General features: G+C 40.1%; 1 protein-coding gene across 13 annotated transcripts in view; it reads right to left on the bottom strand.

Moving 5' to 3' along the window:
- UTRN (utrophin) overlaps positions 1 to 15,198 on the bottom strand; it is an 863,547-nt gene that overhangs the window by 279,388 nt on the left and 568,961 nt on the right. Inside the window, exon 1 of one of the 13 annotated variants that reach the window (XM_068232100.1) lies at positions 355 to 505. The exons of 11 other annotated variants lie outside the window; for them this stretch is intronic. The gene's annotated coding sequence lies outside the window, so the exon portion shown is untranslated. Of the gene's footprint in view, positions 1 to 354; positions 506 to 15,198 lie in introns of those variants that run through there. One more of the 13 variants, XM_068232102.1, reaches the window with a different exon arrangement.

Here is a 15,198-nt window from a genome sequence, read left to right as displayed (position 1 = left end):
TCAAACTTGTTTTGAGTATTTTCTTGCATGCTGGAAGCTTTCAAGGTGTTTTATTGGTAAGGACTGAACATATCTCCTTGGAGACAACTCAGGAGGAAGGTTAATAGAAAATGGGCCATAATGTCTTATAAGACGGGTATACTGTAAGTATGATCAAACATTAAGACCCCAAAAGATTACAAAAACTGTAGTCTTAGGTATGAAAAAGGCTTATCAATAAAGTGAGACCCCGAGTTTACAGCTCATCTTACTTAAAGATAAACTGTTGCGAAAAACACAAACAAATAAGAAGTACATTTCTCCCAGAGTAAAATGAGCCATAAATTACTTTTCTCCTATGCTGCTGTCACTTACAGTGGGTAGTAGAAATCTGACATTACCGTCAGGTTTTGGGCCAGTCCATCTCTTCGTGGGGGATTCTCAGCATGGCCTTTATTCTTTATAAAGACATTCCCTGAAAATGATTAATACAAAGATGCTGGCCAGCCTCCCTGCTCTCTGCACACTATTTTGCCAGTTGGACGGAGCAACTGCCATTCACTAAGTGCTTTTAAAAATAAAAAAAACCCTGAGAAACACCCTATGAGAAGATGGGCTAGCCCAAAACCTGTCGGTAAGTATGGTAGAGAGAACAGGACCTAGAAAAATGCTCTCCACTGGATAGATGCAGCAAACCAATCACTCCCTTTCCCTGCCACTCTGCTGACCTTTTCTTTCTCCACATAACTTGGCTTTCTCTAGGTGGTTTCTCTTAACATGCATTCCTTGTACCGTCCAGGCTTCATAAACGCCCTCATATAGACAAAAGTAGCAAAACAAAAACATGGTAAACCTGCACCCCTGACATTAAGCCAACAGTCTCATAAAGTGGAGTGCTCGGGCTGAATGGAGTGGATGATGCCACTCCTATCACAAGTCCATTGAGTACAAGCTGGCCCCTCCTTAATTAATGGTATTAACTTTTATTGTAGTGAATTAAACAATGACAACATTTTGAGGTCACATAGGGTCTCTTTTTCAAGGCCTGATCTTCATCACAATAATATGGCGGGCTGCCAACTGAAGCTGTTCTCAATACTATTTTATTGTATACTTAGCTTTTGTTATATATTATTAGTTCTCAAGTCTAGACACACGGCAAGGCTGTGAACAATCAGGATGACACTTGAATTTAAGGTGTATATACTGAATGTTTAATATAGAAGAAGTAATTCCCAGCTTCACAATTTTACCAACATATTATAATGTCAATACAGCCTATCACAGAAACATAAATTTGATTGTTAAAATTGCAAGCAAAATGTACCCTGCATTTAATTTACATGCAAGCTGGAATTATTTGCACCTATTTCACGATCTATACAGGTAATCCAAGACACATGGGGCCCAGTCCAATAACATTTCAACACTTTGCAATTAAAAAAGCACCAAAAAATAGGTGAAAAAGAACTCTCATTATTCTGAGAAATTGCCTGCTTGTTGGCGGCTCAACCACTTCAGCTCAAGGGTTTTGTTTCACCTTATGGATACAAGCACTCCTCTCATTTATTCGCCAATAACTTTATCACTACTTATCACACCTAAATGATCTGTATCTTGTTTATTTCGCCACAAATTAGGGTTTTTGTGGGTGATATTTTTTTTCAGTAATTACATTCCATAGCCTTTAGTTTTAAAATAAACAATGCCACTGTAAATAAAACCCACACATTTTATTTGCCCACTTGTTCCAGTTTTTACAAAGTTTAAATTATGCACCTAGTACAATGAATAGTGACAATATTTATTTGGAAATACAAGTGTATTTTTTCTATTTTGTGTTTGTATATACTATATCACTAATTACAGACCCTTATTTGCAAAAATAAAAAAAATAACAGTAATATACCCTCATAACATACAGTACATATTAAAAAAGCTGAGTCCCTAAAGTAAATATTTATGTATTTTTTCTTCAACTGCTGTCACTTTGGTTTTTTTTGTTACAAGTGTTTTTTTTTTTTTTTTTTACAAGTGTTATATTTTGGTAACTAGGGGGGGGGGGGGGGGGGCAGTTAGAATTGGGTTACTAACTATAGTGCATTTATTTTTTATAAATGTTTATTTTAGTTTTTGGCTATTAGATGGCAATAAACACTATCCTAGGTTACCAGGAAATGTTTGATCATTTTTTTTTACAATGATTTTTGTCTTACATTTTTATAAATGAACATGTCTCCTGTTCCACGTTCATTCATATTAGAGGCACTACGATTGGTTCATGTTCCCATCCACCAATCCCCATTGTGTAAGTCCCAACGTGAACAAATTGCAGCCACCCCCACCCACTGCAGATTTTCAGGATGTGCCTCTATGTCCGAATGGAAAAAGTAAGGCTCAAACTGTACACGTATGTATGTACTTCCAGTTTGTGAATGGGGTTAAAGTGTACCTGAGATAGTGCGTGTGGCCCAATTTATACTTACCCGGGACTTCCTCCAGCCCTATGAGGTACTTGGAGTCCCTCAACATCCTCCCTGGCCACTCCATTCTCTTAGAAGTCCTCCCGGTAATCGGGTCAGTCACCACCAGTCGTGGTCTTCATCGTATGTACGGCTCAACCAGGCACGCGCCCCTGTCATGCTCCCATTTGCAGGAGCAGTCTGTACTACTGCGCAGGAGCATAATGCTCCTGGATACGGGAGCGTGATGGAAGATGCCTGCACAGCCGTGATGGGAGATGCCGAGCCAGCGTATGAGCAGAAGAGCGTTGCCGGCCTGATTACCGGGAGTTTTAAGTCGAGGGACTTCAAGCACCTCATGGGGCTGGAGGAAGCCCTGGGTAAGTAACTGGGCCACACATGCCATATCAGGTTTACTTTATAAGGCATTTTATTGATAAGGTGTAAAAATATAACCTAGGAGAAATATAGAAGAAAAAATGAACTGAATGCAGGCCATTGTGAACACATTTTATTAGATTCATTTTTTTCTTGCTTGACTGGTTAATTTAGACGGATGCAAACTGAAATGAAATCCAGAAATAACCTTGGAAGTGTTCTTCATATTAAAGTCCAACATACAGATATTAATGAATGGATTCCCCATGAGATTAATTTACTTTTGCTCCTGATGTCTCAATGCTTACAATTCTTTGCCAAAATACTTTTAAATGAGTGCGAGAAACGAAAGTCTGAAGGTGTTGAGTGTTAAATGTAAGATTGCAAATGATGCTCAAACTAGTGAAGCTGTTAGAAAATGTGGGAAGTTATTAAAGTTACTCCTGCTAATGATAAGACAATATTTAAGTACAGAAATAGCCCTCTTCATGCCATGAATTCCGCATCCCCTGACAAAATGCATTCTACATCTTTCACAGTGTCTGATAAAATATTAACATTGATAAATAGCACTTTTCAGATAAGTGGGCTTCTCACTCCATGACTGATATTACCAGTTCAGATTCATGTTATTTTCTTTGATGTTCATCATGGAATCCCATTCGGTTATCCTTTTTCCCACGAATACCACCAATCTACTGTAGTAAACACATTTCCTGGCACCAAGATTGCTATTCTTTAAGCCCAGAATATAGCTGGAACATTTTTGCAATTATGTTATGTAAACTGCATAATGCTTGGTTCATGCAAATGTCACCTCAAAATATGTAGACCGTAATAGATAACATTTTCCCATTTCTACTATAAGGAAAACAGGAAGGACTATATGGAAGTCCTGTCTACTAGTCACATCCCTTTCAAAGAGAAATCCTCTATAATAAAACCCTAATGTCTCTGCGTCCCATCCCTGCACTTCCGGTGTGTGTGCCCCGTGTTTTGCGCTACTGCGCATGTGCAGGGAGGGACGCAGAGACTGAGGAAAGCTGAGGGAGGACTGGCGGGCCGGGGGCGGAGGGCGTGCCTGTGGTTGGTGCGTGCGGCAGGCGACGTGCGGGCGACGTGCGGTGACTGCGGCGGTCACGGGGAGAGTGAGAGGGAAGGCAGGGGAAGGGAGTGGAGGAGAGGGGAGGGAGGCGGGGTTTCAACACAGACCTAGAGCCCGTTTTGAAATGGGCTTAGGTCTACTAGTTTAGGTATAAATAAATAAAAACAAAGTAATTCTATGAACATATCAGTACTAAACCACTCTTAATTGAATAATTAAATTCAATCTGATGTCACACTTGCGTTTTCAAAACTGACAGAACTTCTTATGTCACAGAAGACTCCTATTGAACTTTTTTGCCTGCAAGGTGACAATACTGTCTGGAGTATAAACTGGCTAAACATTCCCATACTCCTCCATAAGTAATTAATTGCACAGAACAGTTGTGACACTCACATCTGTCATTTTCTTTTAAGAAACTACTTGGAGTTGGTGTGTTTGAATATGGACATAGAATGTACAGTGATGTGAAAAACGATTTGCCCCCTTCCTGATTTCTTATTCTTTTGCATGTTTGTCACACTTAAATGTTTCTGCTCATCAAAAACCGTTAACTATTAGTCAAAGATAACATAATTGAACACAAAATGCAGTTTTAAATGATGGTTTTTATTATTTAGTGAGAGAAAAAACTCCAGATCTTCATGGCCCTGTGTGAAAAAGTGATTGCCCCCCTTGTTAAAAAATAATTTAACTGTGGTTTATCACACCTGAGTTCAATTTCTGTAGTCACCCCCAGGCCTGATTACTGCCACACCTGTTTCAATCAAGAAATCACTTAAATAGGAGCTATCTGACACAGAGAAGTAGACCAAAAGCACCTCAAAAGCTAGACATTATGCCAAGATCTAAAGAAATTCAGGAACAAATGAGAACAAAAGTAATTGAGATCTATCAGTCTGGTAAAGGTTATAAAGCCACTTCTAAAGCTTTGGGACTCCAGCGAACCACAGTGAGAGCCATTATCCACAAATGGCAAAAACATGGAACAGTGATGAACCTTCCCAGGAGTGGCCGGCCGACCAAAATTACCGTAAGAGCGCAGAGAAAACTCATCCGAGAGGCCACAAAAGACCCCAGGACAACATCTAAAGAACTGCAGGTCTCACTTGTCTCAATTAAGGTCAGTGTTCACGACCCCAGCATAAGAAAGAGACTGGGCAAAAATGGCCTGCATGGCAGATATCCAAGGCGCAAACCACTTTTAAGCAAAAAGAACATTAACAAGGCTCGTCTCAATTTTGCTAAAAAAACATCTCAATGATTGCCAAGACTTTTGGGAAAATACCTTGTGGACCGACGAGACAAAAGTTGAACTTTTTGGAAGGTGCGTGTCCCGTTACATCTGGCGTAGAAGTAACACAGCATTTCAGCAAAAGAACATCATACCAACAGTAAAATATGGTGGTGGTAGTGTGATGGTCTGGGGTTGTTTTGCTGCTTCAGGACCTGGAAGGCTTGCTGTGATAGATGGAACCATGAATTCTACTGTCTACCAAAAAATCCTGAAGGAGAATGTCCGGCCATCTGTTCGTCAACTCAAGCTGAAGCGATCTTGGGTGCTGCAGCAGGACAATGACCCAAAACACACCAGCAAATGCACCTCTGAATGGCTGAAGAAAAACAAAATGAAGACTTTGGAGTGGCCTAGTCAAAGTCCTAACCTGAATCCTATTGAGATGTTGTGGCATGACCTTAAAAAGGCAGTTCATGCTAGAAAACCCTCAAATAAAGCTGAATTACAACAATTCTGCAAAGTTGAGTGGGCCAAAATTCCTCCAGAGCACTGTAAAAGACTCGTTGCAAGTTATCGCAAACGTTTGATTGCAGTTATTGCTGCTAAGGGTGGCCCAACCAGTTATTAGGTTCAGGGGGCAATTTCTTTTTCACATAGGGCCATGTAGGTTTTGAGTTTTTTTCTCACTAAATAATAAAAACCATCATTTAAAACTGCATTTTGTGTTCGATTATGTTAACTTTGACCAATAGTTAACGGTTTTTGATGTGCAGAAACATTTAAGTGTGACAAACATGCAAAAGAATAAGAAATCAGGAAGGGGGCAAATACTTTTTCACATCACTGTAGCAAAGTGACATAATAATTGGACTGTTTACAGCTTTTTTTTTGAACAAGAGTGAAATTTTACTAACAAAATAGTATATATATATATATATATATATATATATATATATATATATATATACATACACATATATATTTTTATATATATAATTTTTTTCCTGAAAGTTAAAATTGATAAAAGCATCTATATGGCACAAGGCACAGCCAGTTGCTGTGGAGGGCTGTGGAGTCAGAGTCAAGGAGTCTGAGCAATTTTGGGTACCTGGAGTCGGAGTTTTCATAATCTGAGGAGTCTGAGTCGGGAGTCGGAGTCGCATGATTTTTGTACCAAGTCCGCAGTGCTGGGAAGTTTTAGACTAAGGAGTCACAGTTGAGGAGTCAGAGCTATTTTGGGTACCTGGAGTCAGAGTTGGAGGTTTCATAAACTGAGGAGTTGGAGTCGGAATTGGATGATTTTTGTACCGACTCCAAAGCCCTGGTTAATTCTCCAGGGGATGTTTAATTAGACGTGTTTAAAAACCTTGTCCAGGAGCTACAGTTCCCTCGACAATCTAAACTGGCTATGACTCATTCCAGTTACTTTTAGTTAATTGTTTTGTAGGCATTATTATTACTTTCTATTTACTGCTTTGTATATACTTTGTATATAGCACCGACGTATTCCACAACGCTTTACAGAGTACATATTCATGTCATGAACTGTCCTTTAGATGAGCTCACAATCTAATCCCTACCACTCTAGTCTATGGCCAATTTGAGAATAAGCCAATTAATTTATCTGTCTGTTTATGGGATGTTGGAGGAAACCGGAGTGCCTGGAGGAAACCCACACAGACACAGGGAGAGCATACAAAATCGGATTGGAACTGGGGACCCAACATCTTTAATTTGCAAGGTTAGCCAAGCGGCTTAATACTGCTGTACACACACTGGATTCTGGGCAGAGGCAGCATTATCGGCCGTCTCAGACAAGTTTCATCTAGCGTGTGTATGAGGCTTAGTCTCTCTATCAGAGATCTATTACAAAGCAAGTGGGAGATAGTTAATTATCTGGCAGTATTGTTCAACATTGTTCAGGAGAAAAATGGAGATTTATATACAATGAAGTATTGAGAGCTCCATTCAGCTTGTGACCTACATTCTGTTATGTTCAAAGTGTATTACTTATCAAGAACCTTATTTCCCAGATGTCAATTCATGCTAGGTAGCCTTTCTGATGAAAATAACATTACTGTGATTCTCAATCAATGCTACAGCTCAAGTGTTGTCTATTATGGGGAAAGGTAAAATGACAGAGGTGGAATGAGTGCATTACGCATTTCTTTACATTACATACTGGCAGCAGCCTGGATACTAACACAAAAAAAGACAGCTACAAATCCAGGAGGCGAATCATTGACAAACATCAAGAAAAGAATGTGATAAAAGCACATACCTAACTGATGAAACAAACCAAGGAAATGTCGGAATGTATTCCTCAGCACGAGTTATACAAAGAGAATTCCATACTGTGCCCATTAGTTGTGCTTACAGTAATCTACACAACATTCCTGGTATCAAAGTTCCAGGGGAGGCTGATTCCAGTCATGATGTGATAGGCAACACATTTTGTCATGCAAATGAGAGTGCTACACCAAATGTGAGCCTATCATTATAAACAAACACTTGGTGAGTTCACAGCATGGATCTCATTAGCTCTGAAGAGCGGAGGGAACTCAATCCCAATTCCAGGAGTACAGAGTTATAAAGATGCCACTGCCAGAAAACACTCCCATAATTACCATAGGCAATAACCAGAATTACCCACAGCAAAATATCACTATCAGTGAGGCTGGCCCCAGCGTATCTGATTGCCTCCGACACACATGGAGATTCAGTTTATGTGCAGTGAGTGGTATCTGGGGAGACAATCTACCCATATTGGAAGTAATAGAAAATACAGACATGTCATTATTCAATTATAGTATAATAAATGTAATAATAATGGCAGTATTTGCATGTAGAATAGCATTTTACAGAGCCTTGTTTTCTGTTTTCTGCAATCGCCTGTAACTTTTTTCAGAGGACATGTCACTGTAACAAATCAATACGGGTCTAATTTGGAAAATCAAGCCAATTAATTCTCAACATCACTGGCTTTCGTCTATTGCACACTGTTTTTTTCCAAGATAAATAAACAGAACAAAGCTCTGTACACACTATACAATTTGTGGTAGATCAGGTAAACACTATGCTCCTGATATGTGTCAGTAACATTGTCTACCATCTTGCACCTTTAGATATTAGACAATAAATCTTGTCTACACTAATAGCCGCAATTAGGGCTCAATTTTACCGTATCCTAACTGATGCATGACATCAGGCATGATAACGCACTGCAAAATAAAAAGTGACCAAATAAAACTACACACTGCATGCACACAGTGTCAGGCTATCACATTGATGGCTAACCTTGGCACTCCAGCTGTGCTGGATCTACAAGTCCCATGAGGCATTGCAATACTCTGACAGCTCTAAGCATAACTTGAGGAGGCAAAGACATGATCAGATTTGTAGTTTTGTCACAGCTGGAGTGCCACGGTTAGCCATCACTGGCCGATCATATGCCAGAAGTAACTGAGACAAAATCTCTCCAACTTGTTTTTCCTGACAGAGGATCCCTTTTGGGCAAATCAAATAAACCTGACAACAGACATCTGAGAACAAAGAAATCATCAAATGACTTATGCTGGGTACACACGGTACGATTTTCCATACGATAGATAGATCCAATTGATAAAATCCCTCATGTCCGATATTACCGATCAATTTGGCTCTTGATTTCTCATACAAGTGAATGGAAAAATATAAGAAAAACGAGCAAAGATAAGAGAAAAACTATTGGGTCGGAAAATGGCACAAAAAAAGTAACGTGTGTACCCAGCATTACTGGTGAAAGATCTTTCCATAAACAAGCACAAACCCACATTTACACATTACAGGAAAGGAAGAGAGACAAGAGGACGAGATCCCTGGCACCTGCTAATCTTTTAACAGAAAACAATAAAAAGAGTCAGAAATTTACAACACAATCAATTTTCCACCTCAAGATGGGAATTCCACTTAGGCCTTGTTCCTATTGGGCAATGCAGACAGCCGTGCTTTCGGAATGCAAGCACGCGATCCCACGGCATCTGCATTGCACTGCTGATCCCATTCATTACAGTGCGCTTTGCCAAAAATGCCTGCAGCAGTGCGATAGCGCATCACACTGCTGCGCAACGCTTACAGTCTGAACGTCAAAAGTGCTGTCTATGCACTGCTAACGTTCTTGCGTGTCGCACAACCTATGCGCTGCCGAAATGCACACGGCAGCGCGCATAGCGGGAACAAGGCCTAACTGTCAATAAATGCCTGACTACACACATCATCAACAGTCATACTGTGTTCATAGGTTCTGAGTGGAAAAACACAAATAACTACTATTTAAGTGTCAGACAAACTTTACCTCAGAAAGTCACAGACACTGACAAAAAAGCAATAGGCTCTGTATAATCCTGTTTCCTATCAGGCCTTCACTGTCTAATCACTTCATTCCAGATACCTTAGCAATCATAAAGAAAACAACATTTCCATGACTGTGTCATTCACACAAAAGAGATTTGAGCCCATTACAAAAATATGCATGGGTACGCTGCAAACAAGAGTTGAATAAGAGTTGAATATATCTTTATTGAATTCTAATGCTTCTGGCCACAGAACACGTACTTCAGATACAGGGCAGCACAAGGCATTGCTAATGTTACATCACTCACCCTACGCTTAGGGGATCAGCTACAGAAGGTCTTATCCACCTTCAGAATAAGACACCAGAATTTTCAGCTAGTAAGGTAGTACAAGGGTAATGTTTCTAACTCAGCTAATCAGCAATGTGCCTTGTTTCTCAAAACATAATCGCAAACAAAATTACTCTGCAACATAATAATTCAGAACATTTGCCAGCTACGAGACAATAAAAATAAAACTGTACAATTATACCATGTGTTGTGAAGCTTTATACATAAATAACGCATTTCATATCGTCACATCGTATGAATTAGCAATTATATGCTGACAAACAAAGTCGCAATTGCTACAAATATATAGATAATTAACCTAGGTACAATTATGTTAACAAGTATAATCATTCATATTTTATTGTTCACAATTCAAGGCTTATGATGTTTGAAAGCCATTTCCATATCCGGAATATTTAACAGGATTTCACAGAATGATGTACAGTGAATGTGTTGCTTATTTCTGTGAAGGCCAACCAGTTTTGACTAGTTAAATTAGTGAGAACAAGCCTCAGTAAAATGAAAGAGGAAGCTTCGATTGGCCCGTGTCATCTTAATCCTTGGTCGCACATATTCACTTCTGCACAAGCACTCACTGTAGCCTATGGAGCATGATGAACTAATGCTAGCCGTATACAGGTCAATATTGGTGCAATATGGCAAGTGATCGAAAGTCGATTGGGTAGATGACATTGATTCTAAAAAAACAACAACTTGTCCTCTAAATCTCAATTAGATTTTAGCAGTAACTGAATATTGATCAGAATGCTGACACCATACAGCCATCAAAGCCTTCACCTGCCACCTGAATAGTGATTTTCCACCACGCCTGACAACCCAGTAGATAAATAAACTGCTCAAACATGATTGGAAATCAATTGATCAGACATGTTGGATCAAAGGATCCCCATTAAAGTACATTTGACCGGAGGCAAAACTATCTATGGTAAGCACAGAGAAATGTTCATTCTGGATCCACATACCTTTTGGCTAAAGCCAAATGTTCAGACAGGAAGAGGCAGGCTTGCAGCCTATCACCCTCCCGTTTCCTACACTTTCAAATACAGTTCACTACCTTTAAAAAGAGAAAATGGGAGGATGATAGGAGGGAACATTGCAGCAAGGGATGAGCTTCCCAGTGCTCATCCTGAGTAATGGAAGGGAAGAGAGGTGGTGGGGGGTGTCAATGTAACTCACCCTTGTCCCTGCATTTGGCCATTGTGTTCCACACAACTTTGACGCTTCCTCCTTCTGGCTTTGAAGGAGGAAGTATTGGAGTAGCGGTGCACGACATAGTGCACAATGGCCAGAGGCGGTGACAAGAGTGAGTCCCACCCCCCATTCCCCGCCGTTGTGACCTGCAGGTGTAGAGTTTCCACTTCTAACAAAATTCAGAATGAGCACTTGGAAGCGCATCCCTAACTACAGCAAGTCTGCCTCAGATGAACAGCAACACAAATCCTAAATGTCAGGTTTGTCCACGGAACACATAAAAGAGGTGCATTTCTAAAACTGATTGGAGTGAACCACCCATAAAAAATATTGCCAACTCAGTCACTTGCATTTTTCTCTGCTTCCTGTTCTTGCAAAAATGCAGGACAGAGAACCTAGTGCGAGTAGAAACCGTAACCAAGCATTCAACTTCATCCCAATCAGTAGCTGATACCCCCTTTCCCACGAGAAATATATTCCTTTTCTCAAACGGATCATCAGGGGGCTCTGTATGGCTGATATTGTGGTGAAACCCCTCCCACAGTGTGATGTCAGCGCCTCACAGCACTGAGGTCCTGACATCACCCTGTGGGAGCTGTGTTGCATTGTGTGAAATAACAGCTGTTTCCAACTGCCAAAAATGCAAGCAGCATCTCCTTCCAGTGACATAACCTGCCAGCAGTAAAAATGTCACCATGTGATAAATGTCAGACTTAAATCAGGGAGAGATAAAATTTTACAATGAGGAAACACTGACTAAATCATTTATACATAATTATTGTAAAAATTGAGCACTTTTTATTACATTACTTTCACTGGAGTTCCTTTTTAAGAACTATGTTACAGAAATCATCTTTTCCAGCATACCACATTCCAGTCCGACAGGCACTGGGTGCTGCAAGGAAGTGTAAAGTCCTGCTGGTGTTTAATGTTAATCAAAGGGGTGCATATAACATTTATTTTTTTCAGTTACTCTTTGGCTTGGGCTTGTTTAAAAAGGCAGAATCCACCAGGTGTAGTAACAAAGAGGAGTCTTGTTCTTACAATCACACTGCTGAATAAACATTAGATGCCCATATACACATACTGTATATCTACCCCATGCTGTAAAAACGATTGATCCCCTTCTGATCGGAATCAGAGAGATACTGTCCTTGATCGCTAACCCATTAGCACCGTGAGTGTCAACCTGGCGTTACCATAACAATGCACAAGTGAACCCAGTAATATGTGGGGTCTATTAATTCCTACCACTAGCACATCGATTCTAAATAGTTTGTAGCAGGAAATCTAATACAAATCAATCAAGCTGCAGAGTTGCACTGACTGATAAATTGCAACACGTTGCCCATCAATCAACCACTCCTCCTACCCCGCCCTCAAACAACCTAAAACTTCTGTTCTTTCCTATCGATTTTAGGCCAAAATCTATCCGAATTTGATTGGTTAGACATGACACATAGATTCACTCTGATTGTATCTGCCTGAAATTAAGCAGGAAAATCGATGGTCTGCTTTAGTGCTTTTTAGCTAAAGCAGCACATATTGCAAATATCTGAACATCCAAGTCCCATTCCTGGAGAGGAGAACAAAGGCGCTCTTGTGCCAGTTTATAAAGAGCTATACCAGTCACAGTCATACTTACGGTAGAAACGTTGGGGAAAATCCCACCTGAGCACTACTTCACATCAATCCTGGGTGTCATATCTCGCATCTAGAAATGCAGCTGATCTTTGTAAAATCCAAAATCCCAAACAGTGTGACAAGTACATTTTCTGACAGTGGTTAGTACAGCCAGGGCCGGTTTAAGCAACAATGGGGCCGCAGGGCAAAATAAACCTGGGAGGCCCCCCCCAACAGATACCCCGGAACAAAAATCGGCATTAGGGGACCTTTTTTGCAGCTGGTATAGTCAGGGTGTGAAGTCCCAATCGGTCAGAGCTCCACATTCTGGCTATCCCAGCCTGCATGGGGGACAAGGGGTTAAAAAGTTTCAGGAGAGGGGACCCCACATAATTTTTTTTTTTTTTTTTTAAATTCCCGCACTCTAAACATAAAAAAAAATTGGGAAAATAGGAAAAAATGCCAGGGATCTTCATACAGCCATATTGCAGCTGTATAGCGAACCCTGGCCAAAGCGCTGCGGCTGCGTATGGACCCCCTGGAAACCCCGTCAGGAAATTTATTGCGCTTTTGTTTGATGCATGTAAAATTACACTACCGTTAGGTTTGCTACCAAAAGTTACATTTACCGCATTTAAAACTATACTTTTTTCCTTCTAAACTTTAAAATCGATTTTCTCAAAAACTATAAGGTCTTTTTGAAAAATTGTTTTTTCCTCTTATTCCTAATGATCTCCTTAACATATCCTGCAAATTTAGGGTTTCTAGCATTTAAGGTAAATTTGCTATCAACCATTAAAGTCGGCAGGTTTTTAAATGTGTTTTTTTTCCCTTTGAAACTTTAAAATCGATTTTCTCAAAAACTATAAGGCCGATTTGAAATTTTTTTCCTCTTGTAGCCACTGGGGGCCCCTACAAGCTCTGGGGCCCTGGGGCAGCTGCCTCCTTTGCCTTAATGGTAGCGCCGGCCCTGAGTACAGCCATTTACCTGATACATTACATTGTCAATTTCCCACATGAGACTGGAATAGAAAATAACCAGCTCTTCGGTGTATAGTCTGTGTGTCACCAGGAAGCACAGCAGATATAAAACTCACTGTCATTTTCAAACATCATTAAACTGCAAAGCATCATGTTTTATCACAGTCTAATTATTTATGTAATGTCTGCAATCCTCTGGAAATTATAAACATATAATTACAGCACAACAATATATGTCCAGGGTGTTTGCTAAAAGTTTTAGGACTATTGGGTGCCCATACACTCGTCAGATTGGCAGCAGATAGATAAGAAATGCATCTGATGATCTATCTGATGCGTTTTTAGAACATTTTTTACCAGGATAGAATTCCAATAGATTTCAGTTTGAAATCTATTGAAATTCGATCTGATGGCATTTTTTTGCCATCAGATTTCCATTAAGGCCAATGCAAACTGATAAGCAATCTCATCAGATCGACCTAAATTTTCCACCCTGCAAGTTCGATGGAAATCCATCGAAATCGATCAAAATCGGCAGTCGATCGGTCGATTGGCCAACCGATTTGCAATCGATCGATCGATCGGGAGGCCAGAAAATCGGCTGAGTGTATGGGCTGAGTGTGTAAAGTAAGAAGACCACAGATTCATATAGATAATAAATTTCCTGTTCTGGGAATAACTTGGCCCTTTTGGAAGACTTCTGAATTTTCAAAAATGTTCCTACTGATGTTACAATTTTGATAATATACTGTATGAAACAGCAAGCAAGCTCACTGAGGCGCTACACCTGCTATTGCCGAAATTCTGTTTTGTCCCCACGTTTATTGCTTGATGAAGCTGGCTGGGCCTGCGAAATGCGTTGCACTTTTTTGGGGTACTATTTAATAAATGTGATTGCTACTATTCAGACAGTCTTTCATGTCTGCTTTATGGAGGTAAGTCCACCACTTCCTCCCAGCAAATTTTAAAGTTTTTATCCGCTTTTATCCTGCTGGCGCCTCTGTTCTCCTACAGCAAGCTATTCAAGTTGTTCAAATAGAGCAGACTTATACTTCATTTATTTTGCTGTTTTGCGTTTACTCATTTCTGGCAGTCTGGATGCTGAAAAGGGGTAACAAGCATAAAACATAGCATGAGAAAATAAAATATGCAAAATGTAAATTATGTGATGTAACTTGGTGCATTAAGGCCACAGCGGATGATGCAGAAAATGTGGTAATATTGGCATGCACAGACAGCACACGGCAATATTACAATTACTACAGGCAGCTTGTACCACGAGTTACACTATTAGTGTGTCCTCCAGTACTTGAGTAGCACTAGCGTTGCTACGAAATGTGCGTTACTAACGAGTGTCACCGTTAGTAATGTTTGCAACCATAGTAACGCTCATGCTACTTGAGTACCGCGGGGTGTGCTAATAGTAGCTGCACTAATAGTGCTGGCAGTAATGGTACTATTGCTGTGTGCTGTCTGTGTGTTACTTTTGTGTATCACCCCCACAGTCTTTTACAGTACTGTGTAAGCATCACCCTAGTAGATAAAAATATTAATCATAAC

Source organism: Hyperolius riggenbachi, chromosome 4 (genome assembly GCF_040937935.1).
Source record: "Hyperolius riggenbachi isolate aHypRig1 chromosome 4, aHypRig1.pri, whole genome shotgun sequence".
Taxonomy (NCBI): Eukaryota; Metazoa; Chordata; class Amphibia; order Anura; family Hyperoliidae; genus Hyperolius; species Hyperolius riggenbachi.
Note: the sequence above shows the minus strand (reverse complement) of the source record. Positions and strands in the feature narration are given on the sequence as shown.